The following is a 17,183-nucleotide window of genomic DNA, read 5'->3' on the forward strand; positions in this document are numbered from 1 at the left end:
CATTTTTTCTCTCACAAAAATTAAAAAAATTAAAAAATTTATTCAAAACTTGACTTTTTAATCTTAACATAAAATAATCAAAAAAATAACCTACATCCAAAACGAAGAATAATTTTTTTTTGTATGACTCTTTTTTCGGAATTACAATTATTGAAGTCGAATTTGTAGATTTTAAAAAAATATATATATTTATATATTTTTACACAAAAAAATGGGTCGAGGTATATGTGTTCATTTTCTGCGACAATAATTTCCGCTGCATCACAGGGTGACGGCGCAATATTGAAGGAAAAAAATGTCAATTAACACTTTTTTATTTTGTGTTACATTATTTTGTTATAATTTTTTTTTTAGTAAAAAGTTAAAATTTTTTTTCTAAACATATAAATTTTTTTAAAATCATAATTTAATTAAAAAATTACATAAAAAAAAAAGAAAAAAAAAGCCTATTCCTAGACCTCATAATGATTTTTTTTTTTACTTTTAATGGAGATTGAAAGTTGTAACGAAAGGAGACTTGAAACACTTGTTCTACCAAACGTGTTTGCGGTTCTTGTTCTTATAAATTCATGCATTGCACACTTTGATTTTGCAGCAAACCAAAACCCATCTCTCTCTCTCTCTCTCTCTCTTTCTGTACATTTGGTACTGGACTATCAATGGAGTCACCACCACGCCCACTCTTACTCTACTTCATTCCCATGTTAGCACCTGGACATTTGATCCCACTCTTCGAAATGTCCCGCCTCTTCTCCGCTCGCGGCCACCGTGTCACCATCGTCACCACCCCTTCCAACGCCGCCATTTTCCAAAAAACCATCGACCAAGACGTCGCCGCCGGCCGCCCCATCTCCACCCACACCTTCCCCTTCCCTTCGAAAGAAGTCGGCCTCCCCGAAGGCCACGAAAACCACTTCTTCACCAAAGACATCGCCGAAGCCACCAAACTCCATAACGGCATGCACCTCCTCAAAGGCAAAATGGAGGAATTCATCTCCAACAGCCCCCCCGATTGCATCTTCTCCGACATGTTCCACCCTTGGACCGCCGACCTTGCTATCAAACTCCGAATCCCTAGAATCGTCTTCCATGCCACCTGCATCTTCGCTATGACCCTCAAGGACTCCATGAGAAAACCTGACTCTCCTCACCTCTATGTTCAGTCCGACAACGAACCCTTCTTGATTCCAGGTCTGCCCAATCCGATCACCATGATCAGATCTGCGCTTCCTGACTACGTTCGGACCCCAAACGGGTACACCCAGTTGATGGAACAGTTCAGAGAAGCTGAGTTGAAAAGCTATGGAGTTTTGGTTAACAATTTCTACGAATTGGAGTCTGATTACTGCGAACACTACAAGAAAATCATGGGTCACAAGGTCTATCACGTTGGTCCGGCGGCTCTGATTCATCGAAACGCCGCCGAACAGGTCGATCGAGGCCATAAAACGGTGATCGGAGAGCAGGAGTGCCTGAGTTTTCTCGACTCGAAGAAATCCAGCTCAGTCCTCTATATCTGCTTTGGGAGCTCGTGCATTTTCCCCGATAACCAGCTCATGGAAATCGCTTGCGGAATCGAAGCTTCGGGGCATCAGTTCATCTGGGTAGTGTTTGGGAAGGAGGAAAATGAAGAAGAGGAAGAGAAAAACAAGTGGTTACCGACAAGGTTTGAAGAGAGGACCAAAGATAAAGGCATGATCATCAAAGGTTGGGCACCACAGGTGTTGATCTTGGACCACCCATCAGTTGGTGGATTTTTGACTCACTGTGGTTGGAACTCAGTGATTGAAGGTATAAGTGCAGGATTACCATTGATCACATGGCCTCTGTATGCTGAGCATTTTTACAATGAGAGGTTGGTGACTCAAGTGTTGGGTATTGGGGTGGAAGTGGGGAAGAAGGATTGGAACTTGTGGATTGATGCTGCAAAGGTTGTGGTGAAGAGAGAGAATATAGTGTCCGCCGTGAGGAGGGTGATGGACTGCGGCGATGCGGCGGCGGAGATGATGAGAGAGAAGGCCAAAGCTCTGGGAGAAATGGCCCATAAGGCTGTTCAAGAAGGTGGGTCCTCTCATACAAATTTAACGGTGTTGATTGCGGAGCTGAAGCAAATTAGAGATCACAGAGCTGATGATTGAGGGTTCAACATTGAATCATCTACCACCAAGGGCGATCCTAGGTAGTAAGGGAGTATGTTCCTCTCCTTACTAATCAGGGTTCAAATTTCTTACTATTCAAGGAAGTCCGACAGTTTAGGTGGATCGGTTAATTTCTCTCAGTTTAACTTGTAAGGGTGGATCTTAAAAGTCTTGCCTCGAAAGTGTTCCGGTTAAAAAAAAAAAAAAAAAACCATTGAATCATCAACCAAGCCAGAGGTTTGCCCATCATCCATCATCATGTGTTCGCATCTATTAGTATCGGTTGTACAATTTTAATTTTCTGTTTCTGTATCTGCTGCTACTATATTGTTGAAATAAGTCATGTGAAATTTGGCTTGGTTTGATTTAGTTTTTTTTTTGTTTTTGAGTACCAATTTTTTTTTGATGCATTCCCATCTCCAATTTTGATTATTTTTGTCTATGGAAAATGAGTGGGAGCACTAATTAGTGCTACCACTAATGATGTGCAGTAGGCCCCACCATGAATGATTTGATGTTTTGGCCTTGGTATTGTATTTTTTTTCTTTTTTTATTGAGTGCCATGTCATTAGTGATCTTTTTAGAGCTCCAAAATTAGTGGTCTCTATCATTGTTGTTTTGTCTATAGCACTTTCTTTTAGGGGTGAGCAGCGGATATACCGATCCGCCAAAACCGACCGAACCGAACCGATCCGCCACATTTTGGACGGATGCGTGATGATGAGCGGACGGTTGCAGATTGATTTTCTCCAATCCGCCAATTTGGCGGACGGATGGCGGATTTGAAATTTATTTGGCCGCAACCGAACCGCCAAACCGCCAAATCACGAGCACTCCTAGTAATTTATAAGATTTTGTGTTTTCAATTTGTTTAAATATTATGTTTGTGTTTTCAATTGAAAAAGAGTTTAAATGTTTAGTTGAAAAAAATAAACATATTATTTATCTATATTTTTTTGTTTTTAAATCTAAATCTAAAAATAATAAATAGAAAATATGATATATGCTGGTTGGTTTTTGTTTTCAAAAACATATATAGATGTAACAATACAGAGACATACAATCTCTACTACTTTTCTGTTCATGGTTTTGGTGATTTGAATTGTTATTATATTTTAAGAACCACAGATTGTAATACTTTATGTGGATGAATCATGCTGTGATTATAATATGTGGATAAGGCATGCAGTGATCGTGATATTCTAAAGTTTTAAACTTTCTTTCTTTAGATAAGGCATACAGTAATTGTAATATTTTTTTAAGTCATTGACTGTAATATTATCTTTTTTTTTTTTTTTTTTTGAGAAAGTGCACAAGTTGAATTATGTTGAAAATTTGTAAAATTTTAAACCGCCAAACCGATTCGCATCCATCCGCCAAACCGCCAATCCGCTCAATCCACATCCGCCGGATTGGCGGACGGATGCGGATTGATTTTCTCCAATCCGCCAATTTGGCGGACGGATGGCGGATTGGAGGTTCCGTGGCCGCAACCGACCCGCGCCCACCCCTACTTTCTTTTAGGAAATGAATAGAAATTTAATTTATAGACCTATTTTTAAAATTTAATATTATGTAGATAATTAACTAATTATTAAAAAATATATAAAATTTGAATTTTATGTTTTGACAGAATGACACCTTGTTAAATTTGAAAAGTTGACAAAAGACTAGGTTATCATATAATATAATAAGATAGAATAATATTAGGTATTATGAAAATAATTTATGAAAATGATCATGAAAGATTTGTGATCATTGGATTGCACTTAAAATAAAACACCACACACTAATTAAGATAATTCAAGAATTATAAATTTTTTATGATCAATGTCATGAAAATTTTTTCTCGATCCTAATCTTTTCTCAATAAAATAAAAGAACTTGGAGTAGATAGTGATTATGACCATTCAAGTCGATAATTCTTATTGGTCTTAATAAAGCGAGTTTTTATATAACCCAATCATCATATAATGAGATAAAAGAAATTGAAGTAGAAAGTGATTGACTATTCAAGTAGAAACCGACTGTTTTGATAACTGTTAGGGATATAATATATAAATTTAACTTTTAGAAGGGATATAATATATAAATTCAACTTTTAGGCATACTTTATAAATTCAATAATATATCAAAAAAATAGTTGGTTGGTAATTGTTATTGATCATAATTAAGTGAACAAGTGAATTTATATGTAACCCGATTGAGAGGGTAATTTTTGGGAAAGATTGGGCCGAGCTGCAAGTTGAGCTTTGAAGCCCAAAACGCAGTGGACTAAGTAAAAAGGCCATACAGATTACTCCGGCCCAGAAGGGCAAAATTACTCCGGCCTTGGGAAGACAAAGCTACTTCGGCCCAAGGAGACGGAATTACTCCGGTTCAAGAAGAGATCGTTACTTCAGCCCGAGGAAGAGTAAAATTACTCCGGTCTGGAGGCAATTCACAGTTAGGCCGGTCTCAGAGTTAGTCCGGTCGCAGTATGTTCTAAGAAGGCCGGTGTCGGATTTAGTCCGGTCGTGACTTATATTGGTTAGGTCGGTCCGAACTTGTTACTTGGAAGTTTGATCTAAGCGCATCAAGGTCGAACAGGGCAGCCGAAATAACGAGTTGGAGGAGAAGACCGAACTAAGGATAGTTCGGCCTTCTGTGGCTCGGTATAGCCAAGTTTGCTTCGGTCAAAAGGAGTTCGGCCGTAAAGAAAACCATCCCACTTGGTTTAAGCAGTGGGGGAGGGTGTAAAAGGATAAGCATTATCCTTAAGAGATTGAATCCTAGGAGGACTCTGTATGGAGAAATACAAGTCCTACTAGGATTGTGCCATATGAAACTTATAAAAGCTCACAAGCATCACCTTGGAGGAGGTAATTGAACACAATCTTTCTGAGAACTTAGAGCTTTGTCTATTTGTCAAGTTTTCTGACTTAGGCATCGGAGAGGTTTCCGGCACACACCCGCCGGCTAGCTCACGTTTGTGTTTTCAGGTGACAAAGCGACGTCGTACGGAGGAGCGTGGACTTGGTCAACAGGATTATACGAGGAGAATTATTTCCTCCCCGTACAATTGGCGCCGTCTGTGGGAATAACAGACGAACAAAAACCTCTTGACTAAACTTCTCCTTTTCTCATTCAATGGCACACATTGAAGACTTGCCGCAGTCCGCCGTCGACGGACTAACTCCAGAAGGGGGCGCAAGGCGTGAAGGATTACCTGCCGTCCCTCCCATGGCGGACTTGGAGCCCCAACAACATAATTCCAGGAGGGGTGGCAGAGGAAGGCGGAATGGCAGCCCTCGTCACTCTCAAAGTCCCGACAGGCAAAGGAGGAGGATTGATCCTCAAGCCCTGGAAGATCGCGTAAAGGAACAAGATGAACTAATTCGAAGGATGGCGGCGGACATGGAGGCCTTGAAACGCCAGATGAAGACCAAAGATGTGGCGACAGGAGAGGGGCGCAAGCACAAGACGCCCCCTCGCCACTCAGAAAGTCGTAGTAGGAATACTACACCCTCTCAAGGAGAGAGCAGAAGCCTCAGGACCGGCGACACTCACTCCTTATCTTCAAGGACTCTCACTCCAGGTCCGAGAGGACGAGATCCGAAAGATCATACACTGAAGGAAGCACGTATTGGCCTTCACATTCACACCAAACAAGATCCAGACAAACCGAGCTACCCAGGTCATCCGACTTACGAACCGTGCTAGAAGAAAAAGCACGATGCAAGGAAGATGCCAGGGCAAGGGATCCACACCGAGTTTCGGCCTTACAACGGTTGGCTCCTCGGACGCACGGAAGCGTCGAGGTTGGAATGCCAATACCGCGACCGGCCTACGAACCAACGGACAAGGCATTGGCAAGACTACAGACCTCGCCGTTTGTCCCAGCGATCGAAAACGCACCCCTACCATCAGGCTTCCTTCAGCCGAAGTTCAATACATATGAAGGGAAGACGGATCCATATTCTCACCTGAGCCACTTTCGCCAAGTCATGGCTGTGTACAGGCGAAACGAGGCCCTAATGTGCATACTCTTCCCATCAAGTCTGGGCGACTTAGGCTTGACTTGGTTCGAAAAACTCCCAGAGGGCAGCATAGCCTCCTGGGCCCAATTGGCAGAAGCGTTCGTAACAAGGTTTCGGACAAATACTAAAACACCGGTGGAGATAGACCAGCTACTCTCCATCGACATGAGTGAGAAAGAAACCCTCAGATCTTACAACAGTCGCTACTGGGAGACATTCAACCAGATTGGAGACTGCCCCACCAATCTAGCCATTGCGCAATATAAAAGAGGCCTACCAGTAGGGAACCGACTAAGGGATTCAATTACCATGACGCCACCCCTCACCATGGAAGCCCTGATAGAGAGAGTGCATCAGCACATCAGGGTAGAAGAAGATGGCGCACGTTCCAAAGCCAAAACAAGTGCGGCCACGGTACCAGAAAAGAAAACCTCAGCAAAGGTTAATACGGTGGACCGAAGTAACAAAAATGGACGTGGCAGACGAGATAACGGAGAAGACCCAGACAAAAGATGGCTGAGAATTCGCACTGCCATAACCACGGTGTTCAAAAAACCAATATATCGGATTCTGAGCGAAATCAAGGATGAGCCTTTTGTCAAGTGGCCAGCCAAGCTTGGAGAAGCTCAGAAGAATTACGACGACAGATCACGGTGCACCTTCCACAAAGAAAAAGGGCACCGAACTGAGAATTGCACGCCCCTAAGACAGCATTTAGAAGAATTGGTGGCAGCAGGCCACTTGGACGAATACATTGAAGGAGGAGCGCAACCAGCCCCCCAAGATCATGACCAACCCAACAGAATGCCAAACGACGCACCACCGCAAGGCATTATCAATGTAATTCATGGAGTTTTTGAACCTGAGCGCGTATGCGAGCTTAGAGGTTCAATCAAGAAGGCTGAACACTTTAGGGAAGTATTAAGTTCCCAACCCGCCATCAAGAAGGGGAGGACAGAGGCAACAAACGTCATGTCCTTTTCGGATAAGGACCTGGAACGAATTTACTGCCCCCATAATGATGCCCTGGTTGTCACTCTCCGAGTTAAGGATTTTGACGTCAAGCGGATTCTGATTGACCAGGGTAGTTCATGTGAGATCATGTATTACGACACATTCAAACAACTAAAGCTGCAAGACAAAGACTTGGCACCTGCAGTTTCTCCCCTGATTGGATTCAACTCCATGCCAGAGTGGCCTGTCGGCAAAATAATCCTTCCAGTCAGAGCTGGAAGTATATCAAAACAGGTGGAGTTCTGGGTATTGAAGGTCCCCTCCACCTACAACATCATCCTGGGCAGAACATGGCTACATGCCATGCGTTCGGTAGCGTCATCATACCATCAGGTAATGCGGTTCCCCAATGACGCCGGTATAATTGAAGAAGTCTATGGCGATCAGATCATGTCAAAACAGTGCTTCGCCACAGCAAATGGAAGCCGAGCTGCCAAAGGATACGTTCATTCGGTGGAAGAGCCTGAAAGTAATGAACTATTCGCTGACGTCGGCAAAGAGGCTGATCAGAAAGCGGTGGAAGACTTGGTGGAAGTAAAAATAGATGAAAAGAACCCGGATAAGTTCTTCTTGCTTGGCTCATCATTGTCCAGTGCTGAGAGATTAAAGGTCATAGAATTCTTGACCTCTAACATCGAAGTGTTTGCTTGGACAGCTTACGACATGCCAGGCATTGATCCAAACTTCATCAGTCACCAACTCAATGTCCACCCATCCGCCAGACCAGTCATTCAACGCACACGCAGATCGGCACTCCACCACGCCGAAATAGTGGCAGAAGAGGTAGGCAACCTGCTGGAGGCAGGAGCGATAAGGGAAGTGCACTACCCAAAATGGATCTCCAACACCGTCGTAGTGCCAAAAAAGAATGGTAAATGGCGTGTCTGCGTCGACTACAAAACAGTCAACAAAGCGTGCCCAAAAGATAGCTTCCCTCTACCAAGGATAGATCAACTGGTGGACTTAACGGCAGGACATAACCGACTTAGCTTTTTGGATGCATACAGAGGCTACCACCAGATCGCCATGCATGAACCAGACCAGGAGGTCACATCCTTCACAACACCAAGAGGGTTATATTGCTACAAGGTCATGCCCTTTGGCCTAAAGAACGCAGGGGCGACATTCCAAAGGATGGTCACCAAGATGTTTGAACCATTGTTAGGCAGAACAATGGAGGCTTACATCGACGACATGGTGGTCAAAAGCAAGGATAAGAATGACCATCTGAAAGATTTGGGCGAGATGTTCCAGATCCTGAAGAAACACAAGTTGCGCCTCAACGCATCCAAATGCGCATTCGGAGTTGGATCTGGCAAATTCTTGGGCTTCCTGGTGACCAACCGAGGTATAGAAGCAGACCCCTCTCAGATCAAAGCAATCCAGGAGTTGGAGAGACCAAACTCAGTCAAAGAAGTGCAGCATCTCACTGGTATGGCGGCTGCGCTAAACCGGTTCATAAGCAGGTCGTCAGACAGACTACGACCATTCTTCCAAGCTTTAAAAGCCAAGTTTGAGTGGGATGAAGAATGCGACCGAGCTCTGGAAAGCTTGAAGGAGTACATGTCTTCCCCACCACTACTTGTAACTCCAGTTCCTGGTGAAGAACTCTTTTTATACCTGGCAGTTTCTCAGCACGCAGTTAGCGCAGTGTTGGTTCGTGCAGAAGGAATACAACACCTGCCCATCTTTTATGTAAGCAAGACATTGTTGGGAGCCGAAACAAGGTACTTGCCCTTAGAGAAGCTAGCATTAGCGTTAATGATGGCATCCAGAAAGTTGGCGTATTACTTTCACGCCCACACCATAGTCGTCCTCACAGCCTTTCCATTAAAAGCTCTGTTTGAAAGGGCGAACTTCAGTGGGCGAATTTTGAAATGGGCAGTAGAGTTGGGACAATTCGACATCAAGTTCCAACCCAAGACAGCAATAAAAGCCCAATCTTTGGCAGACTTCGTCGCGGAATTTACTCCTGGAAGTCATCATATCTGTCCAGTCGACCTGACTGACTCAACCGAACTAGGGACGGAAGTTGACGCCGGAATAACGCAACCCCTAGTGAAAGGTAGTCCATCAACCGAACTAGAGACGGAAGTTGACGCCGGAATAGCGCAACCCCTAGTGGAAAGTAGTCCATCAAGCACAAAGGCAGACCACATTAAGGACGACAAGGAGGAGCCAAACAAAGGCTCACCAGCAGTTCAAACAGAGGACGAAGGGCAGACAGCCAATATGGACTTTGAAGAAAACACCATCCTTGACCCCACGGCATCGTCTGACCCTTCCACATGCTGGAAACTATTTGTTGGAGAGATGTGGAAGCTCTTTGTGGATGGAGCATCCAACCGACATGGTGCAGGGCTTGGCATAGTCCTCATCTCTCCAGACGGCCTGGTTATAGAGCAAGCAATCAACCTTGGCTTCCCAGCATCCAACAATGAAGCAGAGTATGAGGCGCTTATCGCAGGACTCAAATCAGCACACTTCATGAAAGCAGCCGAACTAATGGTATACAGTGACTCTCTGCTGGTAGTAAACCAAATTTCGGGCGAATACGAAGCAAAGGACGACAGAATGGCCAAGTACCAAGAGTTAGTCAGAACAGAGATCAAGAAGTTTGATGTGGTAAGGATAGAACAAATTGGCAGGGAGGAAAACAGCCGAGCGGACGAGCTAGCAGGCCTGGCCTCAATGACAGATACATCGATCCCTCATCCATTACTCATCGACTTCTTACCAAGACCAAGTATAGAAGACCCCGAAGCAGAAGAAGTATATTGCACTGAATTAGGCCCTTCATGGATGGATCCCATCATCCTGTTCCTAAAAGACGGCATCCTACCAGCAGAGAAAAAAGAAGCCAACAAAATAAGGGCAAAGTCGCAGCGATTTTGGCTATCTCCATCTTTGGCATTATACAAGAAGTCATTCTCTGGGCCTTACCTCAAGTGCGTTCATCCCAGCAAAGTAGAAGCCTTCCTATTCGAAATACATGAAGGGGTATGTGGAAGTCATCAAGGGGGAAGGTCGCTCGCCTACAGGGCTATTTCGCAAGGATATTGGTGGCCGTATATGCAAGCAGACTCAGAAAAATATGTGAAGAAGTGTGAAAAATGCCAGAAATTCGCGCACCAAATACATCAACCAGCAAGAGAACTCCTACCTTTAACTAGCCCATGGCCTTTCGCAATGTGGGGCTTAGACATAGTAGGACCACTTCCAACAGCACCCGGAGGCAGAAAATTCTTTCTCGCAGCAACAGACTACTTCACAAAATGGGTGGAAGCAGAAGCACTGGCGTCAATCAAAGAGAAGGATGTGAAGAAGTTTGTTTGGCAGAATATTATCACTCGGTTTGGCATACCAAAAGCACTGATCTCAGACAATGGAACTCAGTTCGACGGCAGGATCTTTAGAAGCTTTTGTGAAGAGTACAAGATAGAGTTCTACAATTCCACACCGGCATATCCCCAAGCAAATGGGCAAGCAGAAGCATCAAATAAGGTCGTCTTGGATGGACTTAAGAAAAGGCTAGAGAAGGCAAAAGGCAAGTGGGCAGATGAACTTCCTCATGTTTTATGGGCCTATCGCACCACACCTCGACGATCAACAGGAGAAACACCATTCTCCTTAGCATATGGAATGGAAGCGGTGATCCCACTAGAAGTTGGCCTCCCCACAATTCGAAGCGAAAATTTTGATCCAGACTTAAATGAAGAAGCCATAGCCTTAGAACTCAACCTTGCAGAAGAAAGAAGAGAAAGAGCGTTGGTCCACATCGCCGCATACCAACGAGAATTAATCAAAAAATACAGCAAAAAGGTTCATCCAAGACAATTCAAAATTGGCGATTGGGTATTGCGCAAAGTAATGGGAAACACCTTGGTCCCAGGAGACGGCAAGTTAGGCCCAAATTGGGAAGGTCCTTATAAGGTGGTTGGGTTAGCCGGCAAAGGGGCATACCACCTAGAAGACAAGGATGGCAAGGCAATCCCTAGGCCATGGAATACGGCCAATCTCAAGTTATTTTACTTTTAGCTTTTCTTTTTCAAACATGTGTAATTTTTCCTTCCTTCAATAAAATGAGCAATTCTTTCTAGCACAAATTAATTCTTTGTAAAAGTTGGCTTTCGAGACTAAGTTTTTTGCGAGCATTCTATTCCAAGTTAGCTGGAAAAACTAACTCAGAGGTTGGCTGGATTAAACCAACATCCTTCCTAAGCCCAGGATAAGGATCCAGGCTGCAGGACATTTGGTCGGAATAACCAAATACTATAAGTTAGCTGGAAAAACTAACTTCAAATAGTTGGCTGGAATAAACCAACTCTTGTTACTCTTCAGCCGAAGTAAGTGCAAGGCTGAAGAGTGGTTGGCTGGAACAAACCAACTCTTGTTACTCTTCAGCCGAAGTAAGTGCAAGGCTGAAGAGTGGTTGGCTGGAATAAACCAACACCTGTAACTCTTCAGCCGAAGTAAGTGTTAGGCTGAAGAGTGGTTGGCTGGAACAAATCAACTCTTGTTACTCTTCAGCCGAAGTAAGTGCAAGGCTGAAGAGTGGTTGGCTGGAATAAACCAACACCTGTAACTCTTCAGCCGAAGTAAGTGCAAGGCTGAAGAGTGGTTGACTGGAATAAACCAACACCTGTAACTCTTCAGCCGAAGTAAGTGCAAGGCTAAAGAGTGGTTGGCCGGAATAAACCAACACCTGTAACTCTTCAGCCGAAGTAAGTCCAAGGCTGAAGAGTGGTTGGCTGGAATAAACCAACACTTAATACTCCTCAGCCGAAGTAATTATGTCGGCTAAGGAGTGGTTGGCTGGTAAGTATAGTTTAACCAACCAAAAACCGAAATAACACTTGGAGTGAAAGGAAGTCATTACAAACGCAAGCATACACACAACAACTGGAATAAAAGAAGTAAAATTTTCATTCAAAAAGAAGTCATTACAAGGGGGCTTAGTTCGGTTACAGAGAAAAGAGTACAAATTTAAGAGAAAAGTTCATCTATCTCGGCATCAAAGGCCGCATCAGTATCAGCAGGAAGACCGGTCTCTGGCGGCAGGACTCCTTCAGTCACAATAGTGGCATCGACCGGAGCCACAGTGTCATTTGGCTGTTCAATAGTCAGATCTTCAACTCTAGACTCCGGCCGATCTATCTGATCCACGTTTTCAACCGGAGTATCCTCAGAAGCAGAATCTTCGTCAGTATCTGAACCCTCAAGGAATTGCTGCTGCAGGGCATCCGCAAACCCCGCAAGGGACTTCGGTATAAAGTACTCTGGAGGGTTGAAGACCTCGGTCTGTTGATCATAACCGAGCTTCTCCACAGCCGCCCTCCAGCCGCACTTGAAGAAGAGCTCCTTGGCGGCATCGCATTGCTTAACGTAGGCCACTTCTGCCTCCTTGAAACCTCGCTTGTACCCCCCCTTGTCGACCGCCTCCATGTTCTCTTTTAGTTCGCTTATTTCGGCGTCCTTCCTCTTCTCAAGCTTCAACAACTCCCGCAAATACTTGTCCTTCATAACGATGGCAGCTTTCTGCTTCTCCGCTTCTGCCGAATTGACTAGATCGGCAAGACGGCCGTTCTCCGCTTCTAGCTCGGCCATTCTCTTTTCGGCTTGTAGTAGTTCGGCCGACTTTGCTTCGGCTTCCGCCATCGCCTGCCTTGTGGTTTTGCGGAGTTCTTGAACTTTCCTATACGTGACATTGTTCTTTTGCAAGGCCTGGCAAAACAAAAATCTCATCTCAGCCGAAGTAAAAGTTAGGAAAAATTTAGACAGGAAAAGACAGACAGAGCTACTTACCAAGATCATGGACTTGGAAGCAGACCGAATTGATTTCATTTCGGTGTTCAGTTGCTTCAAGTGGTGCTCCATGTCCTTGGGGAGGCACACACTTTTGGCTAGATTAAAGGCCAGTTGGTGGTCTTTTTCAGCCACGACCGAGTCAGTGGCTTTGATGTTACGGTCATTGAAGATCAAAGGCGGAGCCCACTTCGGAGATCGAGCTCGGTCCGTTTGCTCTGGTTGGGACGCAGCATGAGGACTTTGGGGGACGGTTTCGACTTCATCAACTAGTTGTTGTTCGGCTGACGTAGATCGGGCGCGTTTTGAAGGGCGAGATGAAGAAGGCCGTTGTGAAGGAAGGGCCACGACGGCAGGCTGCACCTCAGTAGTTGGTGTTACTTCGGCTCTAGTGGTTGAAGTTAGAAGGGCCCTGACTCTGCTCTTCTTTGCCATTTCTTCCTCAGCGGTTAATGGAACAAGTCTTATCTCGGGCAAAGTTGGGTCCGGTTCCGGTGCCTCTTCAAGAAGGAAGTCAGTCACCTTTGCTTTCCGTCGACCGTTGTAACGGTAGGTCGGTTCGAAATTTAGAAGCTTGGCCCAATCCCTTTCTTTAACCCGAAAAGCGGCTCGCAAGACTCCGAGGTTAGGATAGCTATACAGGGAATGGAGATGGGCAAAATCTGTAAAAAAAAAAAAGAGAAGTGTTAGTTCGGCTAGTAGACTAAACAACCGAGATAACTTACGAAGCAGAAGACCAAAGTAAAATTACCTGGCTCTCCCATTTTCCAATTTATAGGTCGGCTAGGAATTTGAGCTTGAAAATCCTCAAAGTTCCCAGAGACCCAAAAGAAATCATCATCATTTAGATCTTTATCCGGAGTATGTTTAATTATCTTCTCTCGACGGCGACGAATTCTAAGGTAGTAGACCCACCCAGCATTCTTCGAACCGATGGAATACTGATGGAATATTTCGGCCAGACCAAGATTCAGTCCGGTTTGGTGGTTTAATGCGGCTATCCCCATTATAATACGATATGTGTTGGTGGATAGTTGGGTGGGACATAGCCTAGTCTGCCTAAGGAATTCGCAAATTAACGGCTGAACAGGAAACCGTAGTCCGGTCTCTATTATGGATTGAAGGGTGAAAGGGACGAAGCCTTCATTGTCCCAGGGAGTAGCATCTTTCTTGGCCAACTCCAGTTGGACATCATCAGGAATCTGGTAGTCCTGCCTGAATTCGGCCATGCCACCAGGGGTTTCGACTAAATATCTATACTTACCCATTTGTTGTATAAATTACGGATAAGTTATTTCGGTACAAAATTTTGGCTCAGTAGCTCGGTTTAGCACACGCAGGAGTGCCTGAGCAACCTAAGTCTGCAAAGTAGAAAGCAAGGGGGTTAAGCACAGATCGTTGGACCGCGCTACAAATTATAAGCAAGATATACAAATCCTACTTCGGCTTAGTTGGCTGGTTCTACCTTGGCTCATCAGAAGGTTTCTTAGCTCGGTTTTGAGCAGTTTAGACCGGTTTAACGTCTAGGGGCAGCTTTTCTGAGTTCGGTCTAAAAAACTAAGAAAGCTGGTTTAGTCCCAAGGCCTAAAACGATTACAGTATAATTACTTCGGTTGAGCTCTTAGGGGCGGCTTTCTGAGTTCGGTTTGAGAACTAAGAAAGCCGGCTTAGCCCTAAAATCTTAGCTCGGTTTTAGACCGAAGTACCTAGTTCGGTATGAGCAAGCCTGTTCGGTGAACTTATCTTGGCTAGAGTGGGTCAGAAGAAACTACTGATATTCCTACAAGTTCTAGTTCGGTTATGTTCAGAATCTATCCACATACATAACACAAACAGTTTTCTAGTCCGGTTACTAGGTGATTTTGGATCTAAGATTCCTACAAAATAGTTCATACACATACAAAGTTCTACTGGTTTCTTCATAGAAAGTACAAAAGCAGAGCAGATAAATGGAGAAAATGTTTGCAAAAAGCATACGAAAACTAGATATACAGTTGCACAAAACGAATGTAAAAGCAAAAACATGAAGGGAAAATGGATTTGCTTACCAGAATTAAATAAGGAAGGACTGAAGATGAAGACTGTCGCAGTAAAGAAAGAGCACGAGCAGAAATGAAGACAGAGAGAGAAGATAGGGAATGTGAATAACAGGTGAAGGTTTCAGAAAGGAAAGGATGTTTTGAGAAATATGAGAGAGGGAAAAGGAAAGGAAGAAGCGGGAACTGTTTCAAAATCACGGAGCACGAAGACGGCGTGACAGCCGTCCTTAGCCAACCAAAACATGCCACGTGTCATAAGAATGGGAAGCGTTACAGACCTTATGATTGAAGAGACGTTTTTGACCGGACAAAACATGGCCAGGAGTAAAGTTAGCTCGGCTTAAAATTCGAGAGTTTTTAGCTCGGCTGCAGAGGCTAAAGTATTTTTTAGCTCGGCTGGAGAAGCTTAAAACGACCCTAGCTCGGCCAGTGGACTGGTAATCCCAATCATGCTATGCAGATGGAATTAAGGGGCAATTGAGAGGGTAATTTTTGGGAAAGATTGGGCCGAGCTGCAAGTTGAGCTTTGAAGCCCAAAACGCAGTGGACTAAGTAAAAAGGCCATACAGATTACTCCGGCCCAGAAGGGCAAAATTACTCCGGCCTTGGGAAGACAAAGCTACTTCGGCCCAAGGAGACGGAATTACTCCGGTTCAAGAAGAGATCGTTACTTCAGCCCGAGGAAGAGTAAAATTACTCCGGTCTGGAGGCAATTCACAGTTAGGCCGGTCTCAGAGTTAGTCCGGTCGCAGTATGTTCTAAGAAGGCCGGTGTCGGATTTAGTCCGGTCGTGACTTATATTGGTTAGGTCGGTCCGAACTTGTTACTTGGAAGTTTGATCTAAGCGCATCAAGGTCGAACAGGGCAGCCGAAATAACGAGTTGGAGGAGAAGACCGAACTAAGGATAGTTCGGCCTTCTGTGGCTCGGTATAGCCAAGTTTGCTTCGGTCAAAAGGAGTTCGGCCGTAAAGAAAACCATCCCACTTGGTTTAAGCAGTGGGGGAGGGTGTAAAAGGATAAGCATTATCCTTAAGAGATTGAATCCTAGGAGGACTCTGTATGGAGAAATACAAGTCCTACTAGGATTGTGCCATATGAAACTTATAAAAGCTCACAAGCATCACCTTGGAGGAGGTAATTGAACACAATCTTTCTGAGAACTTAGAGCTTTGTCTATTTGTCAAGTTTTCTGACTTAGGCATCGGAGAGGTTTCCGGCACACACCCGCCGGCTAGCTCACGTTTGTGTTTTCAGGTGACAAAGCGACGTCGTACGGAGGAGCGTGGACTTGGTCAACAGGATTATACGAGGAGAATTATTTCCTCCCCGTACACCGATGATATTAATGGGCTTCGATATGAGATTCAATACAAGAATCATTTCTATAAGATAAATTTGTAGTAATAGATTTTTTTTTTTTTTTTTTAAACGATAAAATATGCCAAGGCTTACAAGTGATCAACAGGGCCATTAAAGCCGAAAGAGCTAGGAATGGCAATGGGGGTAATGGGGTGGATATTAATTTCCTATCCCCATTTCCCTATAATAAATTTTCCTCATTCCCCATTCCCCATTCCCCATTCCCCATGGGTACCACCCTCCCCATTTTTTAATGGGTATAGATTTTCCCCAACCCACTTTAATCCCCATTTTTATTTTTTATATTTAATGTTAACAACCACTTTTTATTATTTTTTTTTTTTATTTTTTTTAAGGTTCACAACAAAAACTAAATATACATTCAATCTTTTTTCTTTCTTTTTAAATATATTTAATGTTAACAATTTTTTATTTATTTATTTTTTTAAGGTTTACAACAAAAGTTAAATATACCTTCAATCTTTTTTCTTTCTTTTTTAATATATTTAATGTTAACAATTTTTATTTATTTATTTATTATTTATTTATTTATTTTTTTAAGGTTCACAACAAAAGTTAAATATACCTTCAATCTTTTTTCTTTCTTTTTTAATATATTTAATGTTAACAATTTTTTTTTTCTTTTTTTTTAAGGTTCACAACAAAAGTTAAATATAACTTCAATCTTTTTTCTTTCTTTTTTAATATATTTAATGTTAACAACCTTCTTGTTTTTCTTTTGTCTTTTTTTATAAAGGTTTTAGCTAAATATACCTTCAATCTTTTTTCTTTCTTTTTTAATATATTT

At 43.4% G+C, this 17,183-nt stretch overlaps 1 pseudogene across 1 annotated transcript; it reads left to right on the forward strand.

Moving 5' to 3' along the window:
• Positions 1 to 484: 484 nt before the first annotated feature.
• LOC114283485 (UDP-glucosyl transferase 73CC6 pseudogene) lies at positions 485 to 2,507 on the forward strand (annotated as a pseudogene). Its single transcript, XR_014344941.1, has one exon. The product of XR_014344941.1 is annotated as a UDP-glucosyl transferase 73CC6 pseudogene (transcript).
• The last annotated feature ends 14,676 nt before the right edge of the window (positions 2,508 to 17,183 follow it).

Source organism: Camellia sinensis, chromosome 11, assembly GCF_055761805.1.
Source record: "Camellia sinensis isolate YWXY chromosome 11, ASM5576180v1, whole genome shotgun sequence".
Lineage (NCBI taxonomy): Eukaryota > Viridiplantae > Streptophyta > Magnoliopsida > Ericales > Theaceae > Camellia > Camellia sinensis.